This window comes from Mauremys mutica, chromosome 1 (genome assembly GCF_020497125.1).
Source record: "Mauremys mutica isolate MM-2020 ecotype Southern chromosome 1, ASM2049712v1, whole genome shotgun sequence".
NCBI classification, from domain to species: domain Eukaryota; kingdom Metazoa; phylum Chordata; order Testudines; family Geoemydidae; genus Mauremys; species Mauremys mutica.
Window position 1 is genome coordinate 128,266,109 of NC_059072.1, and position 17,614 is coordinate 128,283,722.

The 17,614-nt window shown below is 37.7% G+C and overlaps 1 protein-coding gene across 1 annotated transcript in view; it reads left to right on the forward strand.

The window, feature by feature from the left end:
* Nucleotides 1-17,614, forward strand: part of ATXN10 (ataxin 10) — a 188,321-nt gene that overhangs the window by 157,548 nt on the left and 13,159 nt on the right. The window lies entirely within an intron of this gene.

Sequence of the window (17,614 nt, forward strand, 5' to 3'; positions counted from 1 at the left end):
TCCTACTAATCTGTATAATGTAAATACTCCAGGCTACAAATCACCCTACCAAAGAGTTGATTTCATATTAGGACATGGAAAAAAAAAGAGTTGATTTAAAAAAAAAAAAGTTCTAGTTAGAGTAATACCTGAATATCCTTAGAAATTTCTATTGTTCATTACTGAGTCTTTGACCTTCATAAAATTGAGGATGCCCTTTTGATCACTTGCTTGATGTTTTGTGCTGGTGTTGTTTCTGAATACTATATGAACTGAGAAATACATACATGTAGAACATAACATCAAAAATGCAATTTGAACTCTCTTTTTTGGTTTGTTTGTTTGTTTTCCAAGTCAGTAGTTTAAGAGAACAAGACCCTTCCTCACTCTCAGCTGAACAGTGTCCAGACAGAGGCTTGGGTAGCGTTATTTTTAAAATGTTCAAGACAAATTCCTGGGAATGTTTTATCTTGGCCTATATGTAAAATAGAGTCAGTTAATGCTCTAGGGAGAGTATGGATTAAATCCTACCCCATTGAAGTCAATTTAAGTTTTGCCATTGACATCAATGGGACCAGGATTGTCATCCTGTGGATGGTTTGTGACTCTCAGGGTATCACTATGCTACAATAAATAACCTCCAGCACCCAGTTTCAGAGCACTTGTGAACTGACTCGGGCTTCTGGGGCTCACGCTGCTGTGCTGAAAAAGGCAATGTAGTCATTTGGGCTCAAGCCCAGGCTCTGAGATCCATCCCCCCTTGTGGAGTTTAGCCCCCTCCGGGCCCTGGCCATAGTCAGCTGACCTGGGGGCTGTGGGTGTTTTATTGCAGTGTAGACATACTCTAAGGCCCTGATCCAGGAAAGCATCTCTGTTCAGGAAAGCACTTAGACATGCTTACATTTATGCCACAGAAGTCAGTGAGACTTAACATGCTTCAAGTTAAGCATGTCCTTAAGTGCTTTCCCGAATCAGCATGAACTTGGAGTGTTTCTTGAATTGGGACCTATGTCTTGTTTTTTAACATCCTCAGTATCCCTTGTTCACTGTTAGAACTCTGGATTGGGATTCATAATGGAAATCTGAATTAAGACCATATTTGGTCATTGTAACTGACCTCAGAGCTTTTGCTTCAACTGACACTTGTCCAGTGAACTGAAATAAGTAGATAGAATAGTAAGCAGTCCATCAGTTTTACACACGTATTAAATCTGACTAGTGGAAAAATAGTTCCCAACTCAGAGACATATGTGGCAATTTATGTGAGGGAAAAAATAGTTAAGTCAATTAATGACGCAGGTTATTGGACTGTGGTGGTGAGGTTTGATATGAACAGTGCAGATGATGCATTATAGGGGCTTTTTTTTATGGCTTAAGAACAGCAGCATCCCTAAAGAGCAGAAACTGCAAAACTCAGGAAGATTGTAACTTGAAGGAAACGACTTTAAAAATGTCCAAGAGATTTTTATCATGGCAATTTTATTGTCAGAGCAACATCTAGGTACCCACTAATTGTCACAATCAGTTGTGAGGTGGTAAGTCATCTCTAGACAGCATATTAGGATAACTAACAACATTTGATCCAGTGACTACAGCCAACATGATTACTGACTTGTGATGTGCACATCCTGAACAAACTGACAATACAGTCTGTTTACCATCCTCAGAGGACATTTTTAGAGTCCAGCCAAACCTGACCACAACTTCTAGACCACAGTTAGGTTTTGTTTTTTATTTTTTATATTTTTAAAAAAGTTAATTCAGATTAACAAATTAACTTCAGAGTAAAAACCCACCTGCAGCAAATATGGTAAAACAAAGAACAAAACTGAAAAGCATTCTAATTTTCATCATAATTTCATTGCATAACTGTGGTTAACCTATCACTTAAATCAGCTTTGGTACCAATTAACTAGAGGGGTAGCTAATGTGATGCCGATTTAAAAAAAAAAAAAAAAAAAGCTCCAGAGGAGATCCTGGAAATTACAGGCCAGTAAACCTAACTTCAGTGCCAGGCAAATGAGTTGAAACTGTAGTAAAGAACAGAATTATCAGAAATACAGATGAACATGCTTTGTTGGAGAAGAGTTAACATGGCTTTTGCAGAGGAAAATCATGCCTCACCAATCTATTAGAATTCTTTGAGGGGGGTCAACAAACATGTAGACAAGCGTGATCCAGTGGGTATAGTGTACTTGGATTTTCAGAAAGCATTTGACAAGGTCCCTCACCAAGGGCTTTTAAGCAAAGTGTGCAGTCATTGATTAAGAGGGAAGGTCCTCTCATGGATCAGTAACTGGTTAAAAGATCGGAAACAAAGGATAAGAATAAGTGGTCACTTTTCACAATGGAGAGAGGTAAATAGTGGGGTCTCCCAAGAATCTGTAGTGGGACAACTGCTGTTCAATATATTCATAAATGATCTGGGAAAAAGGGGTAACAGTGCAGTGGCAAAATTTGCTGATGGTGGAAAAATAATCAAGATTAAGTCCAAAGCAGATTCCAAAGAGTTACAAAGGGACCTCACAAAACTGGGTGACTGTGCAACAAAATGGCAGATGAAATTCAGTGTTGATAAATGCAAAGTAATGCACATTGAAAGGTCTAAACCCAGCTATACATAGAAAATGATGGGGTCTAAATTAACCGTTACACTCAAGAAAGAGATCTTGGAATCACTGTGGATAGTTCTCTGAAAACAATCACTCAATGCACAGTGGCAGTCTAAACCACTAAAAGAATGTTAGGAACCCTTAGGAAAAGCATGGACAAGAAGACAGTAGATATCATATAAATCCATGGTATGCTCACACTTTGAATACTACATGCAGTTTTAGTCGCCTCATCTCAAAAAAAGTTGTATTAGAATTGGAAAAGGTACAGAGAGAGGCAACAAACATGATTGGGGTATGGCGAGATTAAAAAGACTGGGACTGTTCAGGTTAGAAAAGAGATAAAGAGTGGAAAGAATGGAGGTCTATAAAATCATGAATGGTGTGGAGAATGTGAATAAGGAAGTGTTATTTACCCCTTCACATAACACATGAACTAGGGGTCAACTGATTAAATTAATAGGCAGCAGATTTAAAACGAACAAAAATAAGCACTTCCCAAAACGCAGAGCAAACCTGTCAAACTTGTTGTCAGGTATATTGTGAAGGCCAAAAATATAACTCTGTGTTCAAAACAGAATTTTATAAGTTCATGGAGGTTAGGTCCCTCAGTGGCTATTAGCCAAGATGCTCAGGGATGTAACCCTATGTCTCTGACTGGCAGATGTTGGGAATCCACAACGGGATGGATCACTTGACAATTGCCCTGTTCTGTTCATTCCCTTGAAGCATCTGTCATTGTCCACTGTTGAAAGACATGATACTGGACTAATTGCACCGTTGGTCAGACCCATTATGGCCATTTTTATGTTCTTAACAAAGCTCAGTTATTTATAACATTTTAGCTAATGTAATATTTTTTCATACGTTTTGATATAGATTGACTTTTTATGAGTGCAATTATAGATAACACTTTGGAGAGGATGAAGTGCCACTTGCTTGAATTAAAAGGTTTATCTAATGTAAAGGTTTATCTCATATTTTAATATGAGCTTTCATCACAGACTTGTTATGCATACACATAAGGGGGCAGCGTTCAGATTTCTGTGGGTACTTTAACCCTGAATTTTCTCACTCTTGTGAACTTGTCATTGGGATATTAATGTTGCATTAACCTTTTATTTCATGTTAGTTAGCACTTGGTTCTGTTTTGCCTTCTTAATACTTAAATGCATTTTTATAAACATACAAAATTCAACTTTTTTTTAAAATGGGTGGGTGGGTAGTAAGGCCCTGCTTTTTTTTTTCTGAAATGGTCAAAATTATTATTTTGATTCTCTATTTTTGGCTACTACCTTCAGGACTTTCTCAGCCTCAAATATCTGACCATATTTAGTCACAGTTTCTCTCCCTACCATCATATTCTCACACATGAGTGATGGATCCATTTCAAATGAGAGATTGGAACCTCACTGGCTTATGAAATTAAGTGCCTGAACCTGCCCTTTCGTAACAATGTCCTCCACCCTCCCTTTCACTTGTGTACAGACCTCAGGAGACCACCTTTATGGTTAAGGTCAAGTGCTCCTTTAGTGCTGTTATGCAGCATGAATTTGACTTCCCCCTCCTCTTCTAAGCATTCCATGTGTGATGCATTCCCAGCGTGTCTCATTGGAGGAGCAAGAGGAAGAGTTTCTGGTCTCCTGCTTTTTAGTACATTCTGCTACATCTGGGCACTAAGGCTAGATCGTGTTTGTTGATCAAATATGAGTGTAATACAGATTAATGTATCTTTAAATTACAATAATCCAGGGAGATTTGATTTTCAACCTCAATTTGGAACACATTTTATCTACCCTGTCTGTAAGCAAAAAAAATCCACCTTTACTGAGTGTAGACAGCCAGCCCGCTTCCACTTAAAAAAAAAAAAATTGCCAAAATTGCCACTCTGATCCAAAGACACTTGGTCTGTCTTCCCTTTCTTTTTATTTCTTTTTTTAAATACAAGTGCTTGGGTAGCTGTTCTGATAGATTTTTAGACTGACAGAAAGCTCATTATACATGGTCACTTGTAATTGTGTTGCTGTTTTCCTTGATGTTATAATACATTTTGAAGGCAATCTCACTAAAACCATTCTCCTAAGTTCCTTTCAACACTTTGCTGTATATGGAAAGGACACATAACCATCTCCAACTGAATTAAACATTTGACAGAATCTAATCACTCTTATAAATGTACAATGCCTAGGAGCAGCCAGAGTTAAAAAATTGTTTTAAAAAGTATTTAGAATATGAAAGCCCTAAGGATTTCAGGCTTCATCTTATTAAATTGTTATCTCTGCATGTTTTTCATTTTGTCCACAAGCGTGGAAAGATTGAGTTTCATTTAAATACCTATGATTTCTTTCCATGGGTCCCTGATTAATTATTTTTTTTTTAAATCAAGTCTGTAATGTCGTGTAAATATATAGTCCATTTTTTTAATTTAAAAAGCATTTTGTGTAAAATCACTTCATGAGAAAAACAATGAAATCATATAAATGCATGATAAAGATACAATTATAGAGCCACTCCTCGCTATAGCTCTAACTGCACTCTTCAGCAGTCAGGTCAGGATTTAGGGCTAGATTGTGTAAATTGAAGAATGCCTCAACACTCCTTGACTTCACCGAGAGCTGAGTTCTTGTCACCTTGCAAGAGTTGTTCGGCTGCTCACAATATTACTCCCTCAGGGGTTTACAGAAACACCTGAGAACTTTATCTAGAGGGCATTTCCCAAAATTCACTTTTACAGTCCCAATGCCTATTTTTGTGGTTTAACTTTAATATTTGGCTGCATTTCTCAGATTTCTCTTGGGTTGAGACTTTCCCAGTAGGCTATACTCAGTTTCCTTTTTTATAGGAAAACTGCTTAGATTTCCTACTAAACATTGCATAGATATCGATTTTTATTTTTGATATTTATTATGAAGGCATCTGTAATGATTCTGTAGTTAAGGTTGCATTTTGATTTCCACTTAAAGCAATTCCAACATTCCTATGTTCTATATTTCACTAATTGAATTCAATCTCCAAATTTGACACACAAAATCATCAAAAGAGAATGGCATTTTCTATGTAATTCTTGTGGTAAAAGATTCCATAATTTTTGCAGAGAAAACCTCTACAAATGTTTTTTTTTCCCCCTGTAAAGCACACAATTTAAGAGGAGATGCTAGACTGCCATGTTAGAAGTTGAAAGAGCTGTTTGTAATTACTTAGGACAAAATACTGTCATAAGTCCCTTTATTGGTATCTGATGGAAATAAATCCAAAAGGGAGGAAGTCTCTGCTATGACATTTTCAAAATGAATTACTGTCTATGCAGACCACTTACGGACCCCTAAGATTATATTCCATTAGATCTAGAATAGCTTCTATGGTGTACTGAAGAAATATCTCCATCTTGATGACTTGTAAACCTACTTGTTGGAGCTCAATTAAGATGTCCAGGCAGCCTTAGCCTCTTGATGTTGCACTCAGATTGGATGCCCAGTTTCAGAGAGCTGTCAAGCAGTCTTGTCTAGTTGTCAGATCTGACCCACATCTTTAAGAATTGGATGATGGGTTAGTTTTCCCTAGCAGGGTATCTAAACAGGCAGTTTTCGAAAGTAAAAGAAAAATAATCAGATGATTGTGCATATAGATTTACTTCCAACCCATCTACACAGCTTCTTTGAGTTAGATCCTCAACTGGCGTAAGTTTACATAGTTCCATTTAAGTCAGTGGAACAGTGTTGATAAACATTAGCTGAAGATTTGGCCTCTGTGCGACTTGGATAGAGCGAAGAGAAATTGGAGTGGAACTGGGGCTATGGCTTTTTATATGGCATCTGAAGATTCACGCCCCAAAGGAAGGATGCTCATGGCCGTATTGTTTCTGCTCCCCTGAAGTTTTCTTGCTCAGCACCAGTGGCACAAGCCTATGTTATAAAAATGAATCCATACAAGAAACCAAGTATAACTGCAGTTAATGGCAAATAAGCTTGCTTGCTTGCTTTCTTCCCTCACATAAAAAAAAAAAGAAAAAAGCTATAAGTGCATACCTGATGTGTGTCCAGTTAGGAACTATTTTCTTCTTCTTCTTAAGGAAATGTAATCCTTTCCTACTTACTTATCAAAGGGATTCTTTGGGATCAATGTTTTGGTCAAAAAGGTCTATTTTATGGTAAATTTGAAAGTAGCAAATATTTACTGGAGTCGCCTAACTCAAAGTTGCCTTGACAAATGCCTCTCTAAGCAGAATTTTGCTGTGCCATAACCTCCCATGAATACCTTTGTAATGACTTTTATTAAGCATAGCAAGTATGTTTTTGAGGAGTTTTCAATACATTTTAAATTCGCAATAGAGTGCCCTGTGGCTTGCTCTCCATTTGTTTTGTGCTCTGTTTCTGGCATTTAGGAGCACCAGAAGCATACTGCTCATGTTCTAGAGAGACAGTGGTGGTCTGTGGGAAAAAGTCAACAGACTTTTTCCCTATACTTAGAGAAGGATTAATTGGTCTATCAAAGTTATTGCAGTTTGATAACAATTGGTAAGTTCTGCCATTTAAAGTTAACGCACCTCTGTAATTGTCTTGAATTTTATTTCTGCATTACATAATTCTGTTGAATAAGCCACTACTTCCAAAGCTCTGTTTCCAAACTAAGGAATGAAATACAGGTCTGAATATATATAGTGTTTTTCAAAATGTGTTCAGATTTTGTATGGATGTATTGAAATGAAGATTTTTACACTTCTGCTAATATGCTGTTTTACCTCTGGCTGAATACAACAGAAAGTCGATTGAACTTGAATGACCTGTACAGTAAGTGTCTGTGTTATATGAACTCCAGTCTGGCAAAATTTTCTGTAACCAAAAGTGCAGTAATACTTGAAGGAAAAACAGGGACTGCTTTTTTTTTTTTTTTTTTTAAATAATCACGCAGCTGGGCACTTATGCTGCCAATTCTTGCTTCTCATTATTGAAAGGGAAACCTGTGGTTACTTTAGGCTTTCTTATTCCAGTGGTTGCTGTGAATCCACACACACACACAGCCCTTAGTTTGGATAATGGATAAAAATATAGAAAATATAAATAAAAGCTAATTTTCAGATACTCCCTTTTAAACTTCTACCATTATATTCAGTCTGAAAGTTATCTGAAAGGTAGATTCAAAATATTTTTGACTTCATGGCAGCAGCTAGTATAATTGTGGTTCATGAAACCTCTGGCTAAAGCTAGAAGAAATCAAGTTGCTATGCTCTACAACAATGGCAGTTTGTTTTTGTAAAATGCCAGGAAAGAATTTTGGGGGAATTGACAGACATTTTATTTCAGAGTTACAGAGTGCAACCTAAAACAGGCCACATACTGTGAAAAAGCCTCATTGCTGAACAGAAGCCAGTAGAAAGCAAAAATAGAAGGGTTATTAAATGTTTAGAGTGAGCCATCATATAGTTGGGCTTTTTCACATAAATGTGGCTCTCTCTAGTACATTGCCTTTCTTTGAAAAGCTTGCCACAGACTCTCTCAATGTGTTCAGCAATTTTTAGGTGCATTACTCAATTCTATATTTTCATAGACATAGACAGGACAATAGTATTTCACCTAACATGGTGTGTGCACAGGGAGAAAACAGTACCAGTACTCTCCCAATCACTGTCTACAAACCAAGATCTTCCCATTTGAAACACACTATCCTTACCCTGCTCCCTGTAGACCAGTGGTTCTCAATGTACCAGTAAAACTCAAATCTCCTGGTCTTAGTGGGCATGTCTCCCCCTGGGGGCATTTGTACCATGTGTGCTATTTCATGCTGTGTTGCTGCTGCTCTCATTCTTGAGCACATAGAATTATTAATACTGTGTTGCTTATAAACCAGTACTGATTGGCATCACACTCCTTGAGGGTTTGAAAACAATAATTTGTTGGTGACTCAGCCAGGAGGTAAAGGCTGTTGATGGAAACCTAGTGGGCTGGAAAGGAGCAGGATCTGGAAGGAGAACAGAGGACCCTGAATGTGGTGGATTAGATCGGGTTGGCCCCTCTTGCCAGTAATGCCAATGGCGAAACAAGATGGCAGCTGAGTGGGTTAGACTAGGAAGAAAATAAAAAGGGTGACAGCCAAAAAGGAAAGCACTATCTTGCCAAGTCTGCCAAATTCAACTCCTCTTCGTGAGATTTTTAAAAACCCAGAAATTCTGAAAGGTTTTTGGTTATGGTGTCTACACAGACTTTAATATAAATCCTTCTGCATATGTCTTGCGTTCATGCATAGCTGAACTGATTTATCCAGGAGCTGGAATTTGGTACAGAATTACACCCATTCCTTGAATAGGAGCTTGAATCCTTTTTGAGCATCAGGGCTGATTCCTTTCCCTTCCTTTAATAGGCAGAATCTCTGCTTGCTGCTACACTTTCTGTGTGGTTTCCATATAGGTGCTAATCCATAGTGAGCAGCTCAAATGCCCTCAATCTTCCATGCTACAGGGCTTCCTGAGAGATGTGGTTGCACTATGCCATAAGGCAATGGCCTCTGACTGAGGACGTCCAGACTCCAGTCCCAATTGTACTGCGCCACCAACTTCTTATCTGACATTGGGCAAGTCACTTAGAGTGGGTTTATCAAAAGCACCTAAGAGAATTAGATGCCCAGTTCCTATTAAAAGTGATTGAGAGCTGGGCACCCAGCATTTTTGGGCAGCTTTGAAAATCCCATCCCCAAACTCCCTTTGCATCAATTTTCCATATGTAAAATAGGCTGGTAATACTTCCTTTCGCCAACATTTTAACTTGTCTAGTGAGATTGTAAATTGTCTGTGGCAGGAGTGTCTCTTACCTTGTCTTTGTACAGTGCCTTGTATAGTGAGGCTGGGAGCCCTGTTTGGGTCTTCTAGGTGCTAACATATGAGAATTAAGGATGGTGTTTGAGCAGGTTAACTGAGAATTTCCTGATTTTGGTTAATTTAAATGTTCATACAAATTCTGCAATTAGCTTGGGTTTTTTATTTTCCTTTACAGGATATATATTTATTTATTTTGAGAGAGAGAATACAGAATGTCCTTCCTCTACCAGCTGCACAAATAATTCTTACCTGTCCTGTCACTGTGACAAATGAGTGCACTCTCCCCTTTAAATTCAAGGTTCTTCTGAATATGAAAAACACTAAACAGCAAGAGGAGAAGTGTGATTGGCAGTTCAGGGAAGAGATTCTGTAGATGAAAAATACCATGTTTTTATAACTATTTTTTCCTCTGCAGTCTAATGATTAGGACATCATGTTGGGAGTAAAGATTCCTGAGTTCTGTGTCCAAATGCCATTGACTGGCAGTGTGAAGCTGGTCAGGCCTCTTAACCTTCTGTACTTCAGTTTACTCCTCTATAAAATGGAGTTGATACTCATCTACTTCTTGGACTGTTGTGAGGTATAATTAGTTAACAATTGCCAAGCATTTTGAGGTCTTTGGATGAAAGGTGATACGTATGTGTGTGTATATAGTTATTTCTTAGAGGTACTTTATCCCGGTACTGACCCAACCACAAGGTTCTATATTTTAGACAGGGTATAATTTGTGATGGTATTCCTCCAGGTTAGTGATGCTGGCAATCATATTTTGTTTTTGCTCTTATTAATGTCCTTGGAGATTAGATTAACTGGATTAAAAATAAAATCTAGATTTCCAGGATAGCATTGCAGTTCACTGTGCTTCCTGTAGTTTGTTCATCCCAGGATGCATTTATACTATGAATCTTCCATACCAAAAAAGGTTTTGAGCTGTGCTTACCCTGGGTAAATAAGTAAGTAAATAAATAAAATTCAAGCTTTCTTTAGAACATACAAACGTGCCATGTTACACCCAGGAAGAGATGTACATTTGGAAGTCTGTGTAGTTGAAATCCCTCACCCTTTTTCATAATTCCAACCAGTACCAACTATGACCATTAGCACAGTACACAGGTACTACTTGTGCCGATCCGGACCAAGTAATGCCAGGTATATTATAACATTTGTGAGGACCTTCTTGCACACATTATAATATTTGGAAATGCCTTCAGAAGAATAATCTCCGAAAACACCAACTCATGCATGTAAACGTAAGGAATTAAAGTTAATAGCTCATTATTTCTAAAACAAATTTTGTCATATTTGTCCTCTGCCTTAATCCTCTTTCGATGACTTAAATCCATGACAAGCTTGAAAGAAAGTGGATTTTGAGTTACTACAGAGCACCAAAAGATGAAACAGAGAAAATATATTTCACTGCCTTATTACTCAAATAGCTTGCTTGATTTTCCTTCCTTAAAAAAATAAAAATAAAAAAAATCCCCCTCTGGGCTGAGACTAAGCATGAGAAATTTGAGAACCAAAAATTCTTTTTTAAAGGAGTGGTCCAGAAATAGTTTTAAGAATGGAATGCCTTCTGCAACAACCTTCCATATTTCAACCTGTCTTTTTGACATCTCCTCTTGCATGTCTCTCCAGAAATGTCAGATGTAACATAGGCAAAGCTAAACTCTGCATCTTTCCTCCCCAGTCCTTCCAGCCTTACCCTATTTTCTGTCACTGTTGACAACAATGCCATTTTCCCTGTTGCTTAGGCCAGTAAACTGGGGGCCATCTTAAACTCTTTTCTGACGCTTGCTCCACACATCTAGACCATGTTCAAATCTTACTACTTCTTTCTCCATAATATTTCCAAAATCCTTTCTTTCTCCATCACTAAAGCTCTCTTACAGGTGACATCTTCTGTCTTGATTACTGCAATTAGAGTTGGATGATTTTTTTCAATGAATAGTAAATTCACAGAAAAAAATGCTTTTTTGAGGGGCACCAAAACTATTTGCAGTATATAAATAAATAAAGTTAGGTAATTTAAAAATGAAATTTTTTGACTTTTCATTTCAAAACATTTGGTTTGAAATTCAGCTACATTTATTTTTAAAAATAAATAGTGTAAATCACCCAAAAATGAAACAAAAATTGAACTGAAAAAAATCTGTAGAGATTTATGTTTTAGGTTATATGGTCATGAAATTCCCTTGGAGCACAATTTGAAGCAGGCCTCATCCTTACTAATGGCAGCCTTGTTGTATAAACCTAAGAGGAAAAACTTCACAAAATATATTTTCCTCTGATGCTCGCTTCAAAATTTTTGCTTCACACTGATTGACATCACCTGGTGTACATGACGCTGTTGAAGTATTTTCATTCACTTCAGTTGTTTTCATTCTTTGTGTGTCATGGCACATTAGAAAATCCTAAGTAACAGCAGAGACAGGAAATATGCCACAGATGTTACCCAAAGACTCTGAATCAACTAAAGCACTTAAGCACGTTTATGTCCCTTTGAAGTAAATAAGAGTTAAGCACGTGCTAAAAGATGAGCATGTGTTTAGGTACTTTGCTGACTTGCACACTCTAAGGAAGAATATATTAAAGATCTAAAAAAGAGAGTTTTTTGTACTGAATGTGTCAGCTTCCTTTGCACTCTACTGGAGGCTTATGAATAGTAAGTTACAGGTTATATGAACCCATCTCAGGTATAAATTAGCTAGTCCATTTGATCTGGTGCCAAAAGTTTACCAGTTAGGAGGGTAACAATACTAAAGAAGTGGTAGCATCCACTCCTAGCCAGCTGTATATTTAGCACACCAAAGGTGTAAAAATGTACAGATGGAAAGATGTATAAAATCAGTCTTGTACAATTCTACATGGGAGTATAAAATATTCTTGTTTTCATTATCACTCATCATAGAAAATGAAGGATAGGTTGAGTGAATTTTGTGCCTAGATTGGTAGATTTTCATGCCAGCCTTTGAACAGCTACTGAAGTAGTGTACATGTTTCTGTCTTTATACGCACGTGGCACATGCTCAGAGACACACAAAGCCCTTAAGTTTCCCTGGCAAGTTAACAGAAAAACTAAACTGAAAGTTACTACAGTAATTGAATCTCTGCCCAATATTTAATCAACTTGTGAACAGTGCCTTTTTTCCTATTGCTTCAACTCTCCACCTTGCTGGTTGGTTTTAATAACAATTTGATAGAATTAGTGCCACGTGTTAGAATTTCCATGAAGAATTTTGTTTTTCTATATCAAGGGAAAAGATATAAATCTGGGAGTTTTGAATGATTAAATAACAGTAACTAAAGTTAATTGTAAATGTAACAACCTGCTGAATCTTTGATAGTTGCAAGATAATTGTAATATTTCAGTAGAGTTGTCAGGAATATTAGAGGGGATTATGGTGATAGAGAGAACTTTAATACTGAACATCATAACTGTGGAGCATTCAACTTCAAATTGATCAAGAGTGTAACTATTCTTTCTCATCTGAAGCTAAAAGATTTATAGTTACTCATAAATTATGGGTTTCTATTAAAAATGTAAGTCATAATTTTAAAAAAATTGGCAGCCTAAGCAGCAAAAATGAATGTGTCATATATGGTTTTAAGCTAGTGTTACCGATTTGAGTATAGGAAAAAGTAAAACAAACTAGAGGTTATGGCTTAATTTTTTAAAGTTTTGTAATCTTTGGCATATGAGACATTGTTACAAAAATAGCCTGATATCCCTAAATGTTTGCTGTAGCTCAGTAGCTCTAGAATACTTGACTAGACAAAAATTCCATATTAAAATTGGTCCTGTAATTATTTTAATTCTTTGTAATGCTGCTAAGATGAGTCAACCTTGTGCTTTTCACTCTCATAAAGAGAGAGAACATGAGAATACATATTAAATGGATTAAAAACTGGTTAACTGATAGATATCAAAAAGTAATTGCACATCGGGAGTCATTACCCAGTGGGCAAGTTTCTAGTGGGATCCTGCAGGACTCTGTCGTCAGCCCAATGCTATTCAATGTATTTATCAAAGATGTGGATCTCACCTTAGTCAAATTATATGCTCCCAATCAAGGGCAACCACCTTTTTTGATCAGTTTTTTAGGGATTTAGGAAGTTTTAGGGAATGGCATATTATTAATGGAGGTGGATTTTAATGAGATGCCTAATCCTACTTTAGATTGATTGAATGTACACACGGGGTATTTGGAAGGAGCAAGTGTAAATTTGTTCTGGTGGATGTCTGGCAGAAGATGAATCTAGATGTCAGGCACTATACATATTATTCTGCTACTCATGGATCTTATTTCAGGATTGATATGATTTTTGTTTGTATGTCCTTGGGTAATTTGGTTAAAAAAGCTAATCTGGGAGTAATCATTTGGTCTGATCATGCCCCCACATATATTGCATTAGAAGTTTGAGACTCAGTGGAAAAATAAAGGGACACGCGCGCGCGCGCACACACACCTCTCTCTCTCTCCCTTAGAGAGCTGGAAGAAGATTTTCAGAAATATATAGAAGGAAATAAGGAAGGGATCAATAACAATTTCTTTGTGATGCTGTAAAGATGGTAATGAGGGAAATCTTTAAAAACAAAGCATCATACCTCAAAAAGATGAGAGCTCCTGAAGAAGAGAGTTTGGATAAAGCACTTTTTGTTTTGGAAGGTAGTTATAAATCAACAGGACCTGAAAGCATGTATAAGAAAATAAATGAGATTAACCTGTTACAAACAGGCAAGGCTGAGCGAACACTTATATTATGAAAAGGGCAATAAAACCAGTAGGCTTTTAGCTAGAAAGTTTAAAAATAAGCAAGATAAATCAACCATCCCTCTGATTAGACATGAAAAGGGAGATTAGTAACTGGCATCAAACAGATGTCTGAAACCGAGCTTTTTCCATACTTTGTATGCTTCAGAACATCCAAATCCTGAACTTATAAGTAGATATCTGAGACTGCAGCTCTTGATAGGCAGATTGCTGCAAATGTATTTGAATTTACAGTTCTCAAGTATTTATCATCAAATAAAGCTCCGGGTGCCGACGGGTTTTCTGTGAAGTATTATAAAACAACAAAGCAAGTTCTGGTCCCTATTTTAATTGAATTGTTTATATCGGAGAGGAAAGAGATTCCAGATTCACGGAAGAAGGCAAAAATTAGGGTCATTCTTATAGAAAGAAAAGATTTTACCAATTGCACATCATACAGATTTTACCAATTGCACATCATACAGACCTATGATGGAGGTGGATTTTAATCAGTGTGGATGGTAAAATTTATGCTGAGGCGCTAGGCAACAGATTGAGTGTAATTTTGCCAAAATATGTTCACCATGACCAGTCTGGATTCATTGCTGGCAGGCATCTATTTGATAATATAAGAACAACCTTGACCTATGATAATTCTAGCAATTCTTCCTGTCTACTGTTTTCTTTTGATTCTGAGAAAGCCTTCGACTGACTGGAGAGTGTGTGTGTGTGTGTGTGTGTGTATATATATATATATACACACACATATATACATAGGAGTTTCTCAGTCAGAATTTGGTAAGGTTTGGTTTTGGAAATCAATTGTATAGGGGCATGTTGGCCCTATATACACATCCTTGAGCATCAGCTGTGGTTAATGGTCATCACTCCTCTTTTTTTTAAATTTGTCTAGGGGTATGAGACAGGATTGCCTGTTATCTTCGCTCCCTCCCCCCCATTGGTAAAGGCATCAAAACACTTGCTGGATTGGAACACAAAATAGTTTTATATGCTGACTATGTCTTGTTGTTTTTCAGGATCAAGAAGCTTTCTTAAACATTATAGAACAATTGACTTTGGAATATAGGCATATGTCAGGCTTTAAAAGAAACAAAGGTCAATCTGAAATTTTAGGAAATAATATTCTTGAAATGATCAAAATTAAACTGTTGTCAACTACCTAAATTTAAATGGGTAAAGGAATCTTTAAAATATTTATGAATAAATGGTTTCCAGGTGCGTGGGTGGGGGAGGAGTCACTGTACAGGGAGCTGCTTCCCCTGTCTGCCCAACCCAGACCCCCCTGCACCCAACCTGGTCCACCACCACCCTGCTGAGCCTCACCCACCTGCACCCAGACCTCGCACCCCACTGAGCCTCATTCCCCCACACACCCAGACCCGCTCCCATGAAATCCTTCTCTCTCTCTGTGGTGCAGACCTTCCTGCAGCTCAGGAGAATTTTCTAGGGATTGATCTGACTGAGCCCTGGCAGCTCTGTGCAGGGAAGGGTGAGGGGGAACTCCATCTCTGTCCTCCTCTCCCTCCCCTCCCACCCACCTGGGACTAATGTCTGTGGAGGCCCCGGGGCATCCCCAGAGCCCTCTCCCGCAGCTGCCCAAACAGAGTGTCTGAGCTGCTGGGAGGAATGAGTGAACACAGAAACCATTTTCTGCAAGGAAGCAGAGAGAATCTGCAGAGGGAGGGGAGGCATTTTTCTTCTGCACCTCAGTGGCACAGATTTTCCCCAGGAGTACAATAAGACACAGTTTTTTAACAATGAGAGTAATTAACCACTGGAACAAGTTACCTAGTGACGTAGTGAATTCTCCATAATTTGAAGTCTTTAAATCAAGATTGGACATCTTTCTAAAAGATAGCCAATAATTCAATAGGAAGATTTGACGCAGGAATTACTGAGCAAGTGTCTATAGCCTGGGTTATGCTGGTGGTCAGATTAGAATGATCATAATGGTCCTTTCTGGCTTTCTGATCTACCAATTTATGATAAATGCCTCCCTTGAAGAACTTGCATTTTAATTTAGACATATGTAATAACAAAAATAGGGCCCAAATTAGAAGCCATATATCTTGGAGAGGAGATCTACATTGGAATGTCAGAGGGAGAAATGGGTCAGAAGATGGAGATCATTTGCTACATGGGATTAGGAAAGGTTCTAAGCATAGGGATAACATGAAAAAGCTGTAAATTCAATAGTAAGAGAAAGAGACCAAGTGAATTAAGGGGTGAATTAGGGATGGAAGTATAGGAAGAAATGTGCAGAGTTATGGGAAGTAGAAAAATATTTAAGTTCATCTCTTTTCTGTTTGATTACAAATTGATTACAAATTATTGAAACTGTTGTAGAAACAGTGAAATAGGTCTGCTATAAATCACGCAGAGCTGCCATTTTTAATTTATAAACTATTAATGGTATGGTTTAAAATCTTGGTCAATACGAACTGTATTGTTCTAAAAATTGGTGTACAGCATGAGCAGCCCAGACTCAACTTCATTTTATTAGTAAATGTTTTGTGGGCACAAACTTGTAAATGGGATCCATTCAAAGGGCTACATGCTTGTCATCCCTTTTCCAGTCCTGTAGAGATCAGAATGCTAGGGATAAGTGTCTGCTGCAGAAGCCTTGATAATGCATATCCCAGGAGGCTTTGCTGCCAAGCAGTAGGGGAGATTGCATAAGATAGCTAGTTTGGAGAGGGATGGCCCTAACCTCCTGCTAATCTCTCAGAATAGTTTGGAGTCGGGAGAGGTCTTGGTTCCCTGCCTGTTGCACAGAGTTAAAAAAACCCACCTCTCGTAGTACGATCAGGGACAAATCCCTGTCAGAATCCCCTGAAATGTCCCTACCATTAGGCCCCTCATGGGTTTTCCTGCAGGAACCAGGGATCAAGCGCTGGGTAACCATTCTGCTGCAGAAATTCCCCTGCAGTTCATACTGGAAATGAATATTAGTATAGTGGTTGTTTCTCTAACCGCCTGCCCCCATACCCAATGTCACATTGGCTCTTAAACCAAACTGTTCCACTGTAGATGGGAGATACTTCTGCTGACCTAAATATTGGTATTTTCAGTTCTAATAGTTGTAGAATCAATTATCAATTATCTTTGCACATAAGTAAACCGACTGTTTGGACTTATTAGGATTTTTTCCTGGGTAAGGTCTAAGTAAAGTTCCTCCTCTTTGAACTGTGTGTGAAAAATAGGTTTCCTGTAATTTTTTAATCTGGCTGTCTCTCTTCTCTGTATTGAATTTGTTTATATTGTATGGTTTTCATCACTCCCAGTTAGTTTTTAATACATGTAAATTATGTATGCAGATTATAGGGAGCAGAGATTGAATGGTTTTGTTATGTACGTTACAGCACTAGGTTATAAATAGTAATGCTAGTTGAAATTTATTGACCTTCCTTATATATTTCAGTTTTTTACAATTATGCCTG